This window comes from Pleurodeles waltl, chromosome 7, assembly GCF_031143425.1.
Source record: "Pleurodeles waltl isolate 20211129_DDA chromosome 7, aPleWal1.hap1.20221129, whole genome shotgun sequence".
In the NCBI taxonomy this organism is placed as follows: domain Eukaryota; kingdom Metazoa; phylum Chordata; class Amphibia; order Caudata; family Salamandridae; genus Pleurodeles; species Pleurodeles waltl.
In genome coordinates, this window is record NC_090446.1 from 692,520,413 (window position 1) to 692,533,802 (window position 13,390).

A 13,390-nucleotide genomic window follows, 5' to 3' on the forward strand; every position below is an offset into this window, starting at 1 on the left:
AAGCCATATCCAAATGGGTCTAAGGCCATCATCTGAAAAGTAGCTTGAATAGGAGAATCCTGTTGATTCATGCAGATGACATCTAATAGTAAACAGGCCAATGGGCAATGTGTTAACTCCAGTCTTTCTAGTGTCCTTTTTTACTATATGGAGAACACATTTCAGTGTTTTATTGTACCTCTCCTACAGATGTTCAGTTTGGGGATGATACACCGAGGTATGTATTTGTTTTACACATAGAAGGGTGCAGACCTGAGATTTAAGGCAGGACATAAAAGGGGTACCTTGATCTGTGAATATCTTTTTAGGGAATCCTACATGTAAACACAACAAAACCACAGCATCGGCTATTCTCAGAAAAGCCATATTTTTCAACGTAAACATCTCCAGATATCAGGTAGAATATCCCAATGGGATGAGAAAATAATGGTTACCTTTCAAAGAGGGTTGAAATGAGACCTACAGAGATCATCACTACACTCTGGAAGGGGGTGTTGATTATCAGGAGTTGCTGTAGAGGTGCTTTCTGAGCTGGAGCCTGATTACATAGCTGACAATATCAATTTTCTGGACAGATCCACCAATGGGGGTTTGTCTGACCTTAAAATTGAATCCTCTAGAGGGTTGTTAACAACACCTTCTTTTTATCTGGACAGCGTTTTGCTCAAGGGTAAGTGGAATGATGGATTTGGTGCACTACTTCCAGTTAGCATGAATGCCTGTAATCCATACTCCACCCCCTTTATTGTAATTTTGTGACTGAACCTATTTATATTTGATAACTGTCTGATGACATCACATATCTATCAAAACAGTTAAGGGTTTTTTCATAGGCTCTTACATACTTTGTATATGTTCCTCCAGTAAGTCCAGTTATATTCTTCCCCGAATATGCCCTATCTCAATGAGCAACCCCTCTCCCACACTGATCAAACCCCAATCACGTACATGCCCCTCAGTCTCCACAATTTTAGCACTGGGCTTACTGTGGTAGATGGGGGCGGGGAGGTACAAATAATACTCCTGACTGAAGTGGTTTGTCCAGTGGTTGAGGGTGTGAAGTTCAAACCAAAACCAGATTTCCAGCAGCAGGCTGTGGTGCAAGCAAAGAGATTGGAGGCTTTTACCGCAACCTCCTATAAATGGGGTGCAGTAAAGGTCAACCAATGCTTCCTCTTTGTGTTGCTTTTATGAGGTTTTCTCTTATTAAACCTATAATACTTGCCTTAAGCCATGGCCCTTACCCAGGACCGTGAATGGTGCTTCAACCGCCACCTCTCTTCTTATAGTCACTGGATTTTAGGGAAGTAAGGTCCCTTGTCTCTCCTCTGCTCCTCTCTCTCCCTCTGCTCTAACCCTCACTGTTTTGTTCTCCACCCCTCTAGCCTCTTCTATTCGTGCCTCCTGATCGGCTGCTCTCACCTCTCCTGGCCACTTCTTCCCCCTCAGTCCTTCATTGGAACCTTCTCTGTCTCCAGTTCCACTTTTATGACTTGCTTCTTGGCTCCTGGATTGTACTTTCCCAACAAATGGTGAACCACCATCAGGGAGTTTCACGATTACCAAACTGGATATACAGTCTGTTCCTTCTAATCGGTGTGCCTTAAGTGTCTCCTATTTCACTAGAGCCTCACCGTTGTACCCTGGGTGGGCCAAACGGGCCAAGTGGGAAGAACAGAAAGAGAAAGCAGGACATGGGCCCAGGGACATAGTCTTAATTCTGTTCAAGAGTTTAATACATCTAAATGTTAGATTCGCCTAATAGAAATTTTACTACAGAGGTAATCACATTTTCAGTAACCAGAAGAATTCAATCTAACACTCTTGATCTGTTTATCCATTTTCATCCATTCATCTCAATCACTGTGTGGTGAGATGACTGAAGGAACGTGGAACTGAGACTAGAACTGAAGGTTAGAAAAGTAAATCAGCTCTTTATTTTTTTTTAAACATTTTCACTTTTTATCTGAATTCTCTAGTGGATCTGTTGGCGATCCAGGAGACAGGGTTGCATATTTTCCGCTTTAGCTCACATTCAATTGAGTAGCCACGCCTACAGCCTGCAAGGCATTACTATTGGGGAGTAGTTTAAAATTATCCTGAGTTTGGCAGATTGGTCTGCTGAATCCACCTGTAAAGGTTGATTTAAACCTTGGTGGGTGTTGCTTCCTGAGTAGTAAGTAAACTTTGAAAACAAATGCAATATTCGCCCTTGGTCCGGCCATAAAATGCAAAATGTGCTAGCTAAACTAATGGAAAGTTACATTTCTATTAAAGATAAAGAGTGAGGCTGAACACATATACTTTTAACTGTGATGCAGCTCATGTAAGTTCATGAACCTCCCTGTGGGTTTACAGTGATTACAGGTGTAAAATGTTTTACTGTACATAAAACATGGTGCGCTAAGAAGTGGTTTGTTTATAAACTTCTGATATTCCGGCAAAAGATTCCTTTTGTCTGATAATTACATCTTACATTGTTTACCTGCTTGCCTTTGCTCAGAGGCAGGCTTAGAAGTTATAAGCGGGTGCCAAGCTTGGAGGAATTTACTTTGGTTTTCTTGGATAATGACTCAGAGAGAGAGGCCGAGTCTACACTGGCAGGACTGTTTTGAGAAACTACTCAGTATCTTATTGGCTTCATTTTGCTCATGTGTTTGTAGCTTCTCTCCAGAGTTGCTGGGAGATGTGGTTGTTTTGGCTGCTGACCTTTTATAGTAAAGAAAGACAGCATAATACTTGCCTCCTTGTCCTTAACAGAACTGTACTTTCCTTAGGGTTAATGTTACATTGTTACACTACATGCTCACATTACACTTGTTACTATTTTTACATCACATCCCACAAAATGTATGCCCCTCGAGACTTGAGTTCGAAGTGATATTATTAGCCAACCCGCTGGTTCTCACGTTGTGGACCTTGGAAGGATCAAGGGGTGAGGCAGCCAACCTGGGCTTCAAACCAGTGTCGACCTGGACTGGTGAAAATAACTCGCCCCACTTAGCTATCTTACCAGACTACCTGCTTCTGCTGTCTTCTTGTGGCATCTTGTGGGTCTGTAACCCCCTTTCTGTACCATCCTGGCAGAATTAGTAACCTGCCACTAAAATACAAAGCTCTGCGATCTAAGTGCTGGCTCAAGTCCAAGTTATCACAAAGAGAAAATCCTTTTGCAGCTCTTGCTGGAGATTGTCCATGGTACACAATCGTGCACGGGACCCTGGTGCTCCGGTACAACGGAGTAATTTGAGGGGAGGTGCTCACATAATTTGAATTTTTGGACCTCCTGTAATTCCCTTGTCAAAAGCGGGAGATACACTAGTTAAAGCTGAAGAGGTTTCCAAGACTGGCAGCATGAGCTTTAGCTGGATTCCCAACAGGCGTAATTCATAGTTGGAAATCACCAGTCTCCAGCCAGCAGAATTCGGCAGCCAGCTGAATGTAGCTTGGCTAAAAACGAAAAAAGTTGCCTGTTCGAGAAACATGAGTAAGTGTGCTCTAGACTCAATGAAGTTTATGACTGGTCACATGAACAGGATATTTCAACTTGAGAATGAACGGGCCTTGTATATTCACTATATAATCTCCTCCTTCTTTCTATTACGTTTTCTTACCTCCCCCAAAACGTGTTGGCATCCTTACTCTATGTTGGCATACATGGCATAAATCACATTTTATCATTACGGTCCTCTGAATTTGGTTAAGCATTTTCTGATCTGCATACCAATTTAAGATGCATTCATTTTTTCACAGTATAAAAGGCTAAGGATCACAAACTTATGGCCTCATAACAAGGCTGGCGGTCGGACCGCTTTGGCTGTGGAGGTCCGACCGCCACATTACAAGATTGGCGGGCAGACACGCCTAAAGACAGCCCTCCCTACCAGGATCAAAGATCCTGTCAAGGTGACGGCAGTCAGGCTTGTAAACAGCCATGGCTGCGCTGAACTCAGTGCCCCCAGGCTGATTACAACCCCTCTTTTCACCAGCCTTTTCATGGCAGGGAGCCCACCATGAAAAGGCTGGCGGAAAGCCAGTGCTGGGGGCCTCAGGGGGCCCCTACACTGCCCATGCCGATGGCATAGCCATTGCAGGGGCCCTCCTGTCCTGTACTGTCAGAATGCGCACTGTCTCCCTTGCAGATTCCCTTAAAGGAGCAGAGACCAATATTCTAACATTGTTCCTGCTGGTCGGCCCAGTAGGAACATGTATAACAATGTTACCGCCATCAGTCCAGAGGCAACATTGTAATATGCTCGGGAGGAACATCACCGCTATGACGGTGGTCCCCCCCCCAAGTCTAGCGGTCCCATAGTGGGACCGCCAAACTCATAATGGGGCCCTTAATATTCAAACAAATGTAAATTATTTGTTTGAATGACATACAAAAGGGACCATAATGATGAAGCAGTTGAGAAGTCACTGCTCAGGTCCCTCCTGAGATCCTTGTCCACTTAGTACTTTTAAGGACTAAGTAAGGCAATTGGTACCCGAACCACTGTAAATAATTAACAGTTCACTATCAAATAGACTAGTAGCTTGACAGCTGAAATTTAACACCAAAGCAAAAAGCCTAATTTGATCCTAGAGCACTGCTTCACAGACGTTTTAGAACCTTGGCCCACTCTTTAGAATGCTAAACGTTCACAACCCACCTAGCTTTAACGGACATGAAGTGGGGTGATGTTTTAAGGTAACTAAAACATCTTGTAGTAGCACGCTGCCATTTACAAACAGCACATTTTACATTGAAATGGCCACTCAATTTGCACAGAAATAGAGGTTTACTGATAAAACTATAGTGCACACAAACTATAATGTGTGGAAATCAGGTTTTAGTGAATATTTATCATTTGTACATCAAGTAAAGTGTCATGATTTGTTCTGATACTATTCAAATATTTGTTTATTTCCATCAAACATCAGAATTGCACAAACTGTGCTTATTATTTGCTTCCCTAACCTCTGAATGTGTACAGTTAATTTACAGGTATTTGCATTTTGTTATGTTACAAAAAATTACATCCTAGGTGTAGGAAGCTGGCTCTGTATACACTGTCTCAAAGTCAGAGATAGTGTGCACAGAGTCCAGGGGTTCCCCAAGAGGCTTGGCAGAGGCAATAATAGATAATACTAATGCTCTATTTGTGGTAGTGTGGTTGAGCAGTTAGGCTTATCAGAGGGTAGTGTTAAGCATTTGTTGTACACACACAGGCAATAAAAGAGAACACACTCAAGGACTTAACTCCAGGCCAATAGGTTTTTTATATAGAAACATATTATTTTCTTAATTTATTATAGAACCACAAGATTCAAATTGCAGGTAAGTACATTAGATGTAAGGTACTTTGCATAGGTAAAGAAAGGACTTTGAATGAAAACAGTAATGTACACAGTTTTGCATAAAATGGCAATAAGCCATTTTAAAAGTGGACACTGCAAAATTCAACAGTTCCTGGGGGAGGTAAGTACAAGTTAGTTTGTGAGGTAAGTAAAGCACTTACAAGTTCAGTCTCTGGGGCATAGTCAGCCCACCGTTGGATGTTCAAGTTAACATGTTCAAGTTAACCTCAAACACCCAGGACCAGCAACACAGGGCCGGTCAGGTGCAGAGGTCAAAGAGGGACCCAAATAACATAGGCACCTATGTAGACTAGGCATGCTCCGATTCCAGTCTGCTAGCAGTTAAGTACCTGCGTCCTCGGAGAGCAGACCAGTTTTTTTTTTAGAGCACTGGAGTGGTCCCAAACAGGCACACAAAATACACCCTCAGTGGCACAGGGGCGGCCCGGTGCAGTGAGAAAACAAGGCCTCGGGTTTTGTATTGAAATCAATGGAGGGACCTGGGGGTCACTCTGACGATGCAGGCAGGGCACAGGGGGGCTTTCTGGGCCAGCCACCAACTGGGCAAGGGTGAGGGCCGCCTGCTGCACCAGTGGTTGGTTCTTCACAGGCCTGGGGGCTGCGGGTGCAGTGATTCTTCCAGGCATCGGGTTCTTTGTTACCAGGCAGTAGCAGTCAGGGGGGTCCTCTGGGTTCCCTCTGCAGGCGTCATCGTGGGGGTGCAGGGAGGTCGGCTCAGGGTGGACATGTCGTTGGAGTCACCTGGGGGTCCTCTCGGCTGTGTTGGTTTCTCTGGACACGGCCGGGGGTGTCGGGTGCAGAGTAGTGGAGACTCACGCTCCTGGAGTGAGGTGAGAGTCCCTTTAAAATGGCTTCTTCTTGTTGCTTTGGACAGAGCCATTGAACACAGGAGTTTCTTGGTCCTTTGGAGTTGCAGGGCAGTCGTCTGAGCCGGCAGAGGTCGTTGGGCCCGCAGGATGCATCGCTGTTGCAGGTTCTTTGATAGGGCTGGGGCCAAAGCAGTTGTCGTCTCTTCTTCGCTGTGGGGTTTTCAGGTCAGCAGTCCTTCTTCTTGTTAAGTCATCAGGAATCTGATTTCCTGGGTTCAGGGTCACCCTATATACTAGATTTTAGGGGTGTGTTTAGGGCTAGAGAGCAGTAGCCAATAACAATGGGACAGCCCTGAGGGTGGCTATACCCTCCTTGTGCCGCCTCCCTTTGGGGGGGAGGGGCACATCCCTAATCCTATTGGGCTAAATCCTCCATGCCAAGATGGAGGATTTTCTAAAGAAGGGTCACCTCAGTTCTGGACACCTTAGGGCCTGTCCTGGCTGGAGGGTGACTCTTCCTTATTTTTCTCATTAACTCCTCTGGACTTGCCGCCAAAAGTGGGGGCTGTGTCCGGGGGGTGTGCATCTCCACTAGCTTTGTAACACCAGGCTTGAGCCTTTGAGGCTCGCCGCCAGGTGTTACAGTTCCTGTAGGGGGAGGTGTGAAGCACCTCCACCCAGGACAGGCTTTGTTCCTGGTCACAGAGTGCACAAAGGCATTCACCCCATGTGGCCAGAAACTAGTCTGGAAGTGGCAGGCTGGCAGAGACCGGTCAGCCTAGCACTAGCAGTTGGCCTTGCATGCAGGGGGCATCTCTAAGATGCCCTCTGTGTGCATTTCTCAATAAATCTCACACTGGCATCAGTGTGGATTTATTGTGCTGAGAAGTGTGATACCAAACTTCCCAGTATTCAGTGTAGCCATTATGGAACTGTGGAGTTTGTGTTTGACAAACTCCCAGACCATATACTCTTTATGGCTACCCTGCACTTACAATGTCTAAGAATTGGCTTAGACACTGTAGAGACATAGGGCCTGATTCTAACTTTGGAGGACGGTGTTAAACCGTCCCAAAAGTGGCGGATATACCACCTACCGTATTACGAGTTCCATAGGATATAATGGACTCGTAATACGGTAGGTGGTATATCCGCCACTTTTGGGACGGTTTAACACCGTCCTCCAAAGTTAGAATCAGGCCCATAGTGCTCATGCAGCTATGCCCTCACCTGTGGTATAGTGCACCCTGCCTTAGGGCTGTAAGGCCTGCTAGAGTGGTGACTTACCTAGGCCACAGACATTGGGTTGTGGGCATGGCACCCCGAGGGGAGTACCATGCCGACTTAGTCTTTTTCTCCCCACCAGCACACACAACCTGTGAGGCAGTGTGCATGTGCTGGGTGAGGGGGCCCCAGGGTGGCATAATACATGCTGCAGCCCTTAGAGACCTTCCCTGGCTACAGGGTCCTTGGTACCAAGGGTACCTTTTACAAGGGACTTATCTGGGTGCCAGGGCTATGCCAATTGTGGAGACAAAGGTACAGTTTTAGGGAAAGAACACTGGTGCTGGAGCCTGGTTAGCAGGGTCCCAGCACACTTTCAATCAAAGCTGGCATCAACAAAAGGCAAAAAGTTAGGGGGCAACCATGCCAACAGTGGCATTTTCCTACAGTAGGCCTTTCCTTCCACACTCTGTACCACAGCAAGATTGTCACATAATTTACTTTACTTTTTTTTCTCTGATTCCTAAGTGAAAGGAGTTTGTACACATCAATCCCCTTGTTAAAAAAGGTAAGCAGCAATTTGTCAGAAGACATGGGCTAGCATGTATTCTCAGTCTTTGAAGCACAGCAAATGTGACAAGATAAATACAGAATTTAAAGGCATTGTTACTACTCATATAATTGGTTTTGCGACACACCGGTGGGTCAAGGCTCACACTTTGGGAAACCCAGTCCTTGAGGTTTTCCAAGATTTCTGCCTTAGCCTTCTTTGTACTAAGAACATGCAGCTACAAAACATCCTTCAGTGTTTGCGAGAATATATTAATTATTAGCGTCCATGCCGATGTGTGGCACCATCAGTCATAGTAGATTTGACACTGATAGTGCATGGAATTAGAGTTGGTTCTTTGTCACGGTTTTTTGACTGGTAAGCAGCTTTCGACAACATTGGCTATCCAATTCTGTGACAACATCTTTACAGCCTTAGAATTCAAAAGCAATCCTTCGATGGTTAACAGATGGACAAGGTCGGAATAGGCCTGGGCACCAAAATACAAGTGTCCTCGTTAGTAAATCAGATAGCCAAAAAGTTAGCCCCTGCTTACAAATTGGGACAGTTTCAAACTTGTGAAGTCACACTGTGTAAGTGTTTTGAAAGGCACGGAAGATTCCATGGATTTCAGCTTGTTGCAGGCAATGTTTGTTTTAATATCAGGGAAATCAACAGTTAAAAATGGCCCAGCAGACCATAACACAGTCTCACAAACTGTCAAATACCCAGCCTACACACTGACCTGTAAGAGAAGCCCTTCGGGTACTGCCTGATTGACCTATAGACAGGCCAATCCTGCAGATAGATCCCAGTCAGTAGCTTTACACCAAATTAATCCTCACTCACACTGGTACAGTGAGGCATTCTGCAGAGTTCTACAAAGTTACAAAGTTGTAACCCTTCTTCAGTGTATGTCCTCAAACCATATCAAGGCCGAGCTGGGCCAAAACACGTCGGGAGAAGCCAGCAGTAAATCATATTATCGTAAACTTGCAGCTGTGTCTGAGCGTATCTATACTTCAAGGATTCTGTGTATTTTACATACGGGCTGCTGGACCAGGGCTTGGACTGCTGTAGCACTGGCTAAATATATATATATAAAAAAAACTTTAGAAAATATGAAAACAATATAATCAATTAAAAAAAAAATATATCACAAATATTAACAATAACAAGAATACATCAGACTTAATTCAAAATGGAAAACTGATTAAAAAATTAATTTTGAATTCAAAATTACAGTTCTTTTTAATAATAATGAAAACATTGGAAAAAATAAAAACATAATTTTTCTAACTCCAGTTTAAGCAAAAGTAGGGAAAGTACTGGACCTTGTAGGGGTTAGGTTTACTATTCTCAGTTCAACATAAACAGTAGTGGAAGTGTTTTCCTTTGCATGGGGTAGAGTTACTAGTCCCACCACAATCTAAGAAGCAGTAGGGAAAGTATTGAACTTTGGAGGTGGGTAGGTCTGTTATTCCACCTGCACTCCAAAGAATAGTAGAAAAATGTTGGAGTTTGGAGGGATTTAATTTGCAATTCCCACTCCAATCTAAACAACAGTAGGAAAAGTGTTAGACTTTGGAAAGGTTAGTTTGTGTTGGACTTTGGTAGGATTAGATTTTAGATTCCCACTCCACCCTAATCAAAATGAGGGACAGTGCTGGACTTTGAAGGCACAAAAATAAAAATGTAATATAAAAATAATGTAACAAGTATCAAAACAAGATACATTTGAAATAAATACATTTCCCTCTCTACTACTCAAAACAATCAGCATAGAAGCCCTTTAAAATAAAATAAAAATAGACCATTATTATTGAAAAATTATTTAAATAAACTAATAAAATTAAAAACACAATAAATATATATTTTTTAAAGTGTATTATTAAATACACTTACTACGGAAATAACAACTAATTAAATACAATAAATAATTTACATAAATAATTAAATAATTTACATAATTAAATACCGATTAAATAAATGACATAAGAGTATTAAATTCATATATACATATATATATGTATACATATGTAAAATGTAAAGCCCTTCATATCCTATTTTTCCACAAACCCAGCACCTTGCTAGTAAATGAATTAGTAATTAAGCGACAGAAAAAGTAAATTACACATTAGAAATCAATAAATACACTTAAATATTCAATATCATAATTAATGAATTACATATTTCTGAAATCAGATTCAGTATGTAATGGACATTAAAAATTAAAAATAATAATTTATAAATAAATACCTTCCCACTGTAGCCCCCTCCAAACCAAACAATCAATCAATCAATCAAAGCATTTGTAAAGCGCACTACTCACCCATTAGGGTCTCAAGGTGCTGATGGGGGGTGGAGGAGGTGCTGCTACTGCTCGAACAGCCATGTCTTGAGGTGTCTCCTGAAGGTTAGTAGGTCCTGTGTGTGTCGCAGGTGGATAGGAAGAGTGTTCCACGTCTTGGTGGTGAGGTGGGAGAACGATCTGCCACTGGCAGTCGTTCTGCAGATGCGTGGGACAGTGGCGAGGGCAAGGTCAGCGGAGTGAAACTGTTGGGTCGGGGTGTAGAAGGAGAGCCATCTGTTGAGGTATTCTGGTCCAGTGTTGTGGACTGCTTTGTGAGCGTAGGTGAGGAGTTTGAACGTTATTCTCTTGATGATGGGGAGCCAGTGCAGGTCTCTCAGGTGGGATGTGATGTGGCTGTGGTGGGGCTGTCCAGGATAAGGCGTGCAGAGGCGTTCTATATGCGTTGCAGTCCTTTCTGGAGCCTGGACGTGGTTCCTGCATAGAGGGTGTTGCCGTAGTTCAGTCTGCTGCTTACGAGGGCTTGGGTGACTGTCCTTCTGGTTCCGGTGGGGATTCATTTGTAGATCTTCCAAAGCATGCGGAGGGTGTTGAAGTAGGAGGAAGAGACAGCGTTGACTTGCTGGGTCATTGATAGCGATGAGTCCAGGATGAACTCCAGGTTGCGTGCGTGGTTGGTGGGTGTCGGTGTGGTTCCCAGTGTGGCAATCCACCAGGAGTTGTCCCAGGCAGAGGAGGTGGAGCCAAGGATGAGGACCTCAGTTTTGTCAGAATACAGTTTCAAGCAGCTGTTCTTCATCCATTTGGTGATGGCCTTCATTCTTTCATGGAGGTTGGTTTTGGCGGAGGTTGGGTCCTTGGTGAGAGAGAGGATGAGCTGGGTGTCATCGGCGTATGAGATGATGTTGAGATTGTGACATCGGACGATGTTTGCGAGCGGAGCCATGTAAACGTTCAAGACGGTCGGGCTGAGGGATGACCGCTGGGGTACGGTGCAGATGATCTTGGTGGCTTCAGAGAGGAATGGAGGGAGTCAGACTCTCTGGGTTCTGCCGGTGAGGAATGAGGTGATCCAGTCCAGGGCTCTGGTGCGGATCCCTGCGTCATTGAGGCGTGTGCGTAGGGTGTGGTTGCAGATGGTGTCGAAGACGTTCGAGAGATCCAGGAGGATGAGGGCCATGGTTTCGCCATTGTCAAGTATGGTCCTGATATTGTCAGTGGCAGCGATGAGGGCGGTTTCGGTGCTGTGGTTGCTGCGGAATCTGGATTGGGATGGGTTCAGAGTGTTGTTCTCCTCGAGGAAGTGGGTCAGTTGTTTGTTGACAATTTTCTCAATTATTTTTGCCGGGAAGGGGAGCAGGGAGATGGGGTGGAAGTTCTTGAGGTCCTTTGGGTCTGCCATGGGTTTCTTGAGGAGGGCATTGATCTCAGGTTGTTTCAAGCTCTGTGGGAAGGTGGCAGTCTCAAAAAAACTGTAGATCTTCCAGAGTTGGGGCGCGATGATGGAGGTCGTTTTGTTGAAGATGTGGTGAGGGCAGGGGTCAGATGGTGAGTCAGAGTGGATGGTGTTCATGATTTTGATGGTGTCGTCATCGCTGATGTGGGTCCAGGAGAGCATGAGGCCGGTGTGGCTGGGGGTGTTGGTGGTTGACGTGGGGGTCTGGGTATTGAAGCTGTCATGGATGTCTGCGATCTTGCGGTAGAAGAAGATGGCTAAGGAGTCGCAGAGGTCTTGTGATGGCGGGATGTCATTGACGTTGGAGACAGGGTTGGAGAGTTCCTTCACATTGTTGAAGAGCTCCTTATAGCTGTGTGCATTGTTGTCGATGCGTTCTTTGAAGGTGGTTCTTTTGGCGGTTCGGATGAGTTGGTGGTGTCGGCGGATGGCGTTCTTTAAGGCTGTATGGTTGTCCGGTGTCTGTTTTTGGCGCCACTTTTTCTTGAGTCTTCGGCATGTTTGCTTGGATTCTTGGAGGTCTGCAGTGAACCAGAAGGCCTTTCTGTCGGTGTGTCTGTTTGAAGGTTTCGCGATCTGGGTGCGAGTGTTGGCACAGTTGTCAATCTATTGCCTGAGGTTGCGGGCTGCAGTGTCGATGTCGGTTGTGTCGATTGGTGGGTTCTGGGAAAGGGTGGTGATCAGCTGGTCTTCGGTGACCTTGTTCCATCTGCGGTTGGGAATCCGCTGCGGGTGATGGTGTGTTGTGGGTTTCTCAGAGCAGAACTGGATGCAGCGGTGGGCAGTCCAGTGGGTTTCGGTTGTGTGGTTGAAGGAGACGTGTTTGTTGTCGGAGAAAATGGGGTTAAGCGTGTGTTCTGCTGAGTGGGTGAGTGTCGTGACGAGCTGCTTGAGGCAGAGGTTGGCAAGGTTGTCGAGCAGGGTGGTAAAGTTGTTGTCATTGGTTTTCTCGATGTGGAAGTTCAGGTCACCGAGGAGTATGTAATCTGTGGATGCGAGGGCGTGCGTGCTGATGATGTCGGAGATGGAGTCGCTGAACTGCTGTCAGGGTCTGGGGGGTCTCTTAATGAAGGTCCCTCTGAGGGTGGTGTTTGGATCTGTGTGGACCTGGAAGTGCAGGTGTACAGCAGCGCTGAGGGGGTCTTCGGTGCTGGTCGTGATTCTGAGGGTATTCCTGAGGACGAAGGCAATGCCTCCCCCCTGGTCTATTGGTGCGGTCCCTACGGGTGATCTTGTAGCTGTCCGGGATGGCTATGGCAATGTCAGGCGCTGGGGAGGGGTTCATCCAGGTCTTGATCAGGAAGGCGACGTCTGGGGAGGCTGAGTCGAGTAGGTTCCAGAGTTCGATGGCATGTTTGTGGACAGAGCTGGTGTTGAGTAGCATGCATCTGAGATGGTTGCGTCCTGCCTTGGCGAGTGGGTAACGGGCGTGGAGACTGGTGAAGGTGCAGTTCCCGCAGGAGAAATTACTACTTAATTATAAACTGGTTATTAAAATGTCGAAAATTCAAATTACAAATTAAAAATTATAGCATAAACTTAAATAATTAATTGGCCCACTCAGCCAAGATTTTTGCCAACCAGAGCCTCAAGCAAGGCTGTATTTAGGTACCTTAACTATTTAATCTGTACCTCACAGATTTGAATGACCACCTCAGCAGAGCTTTCCACCAAAA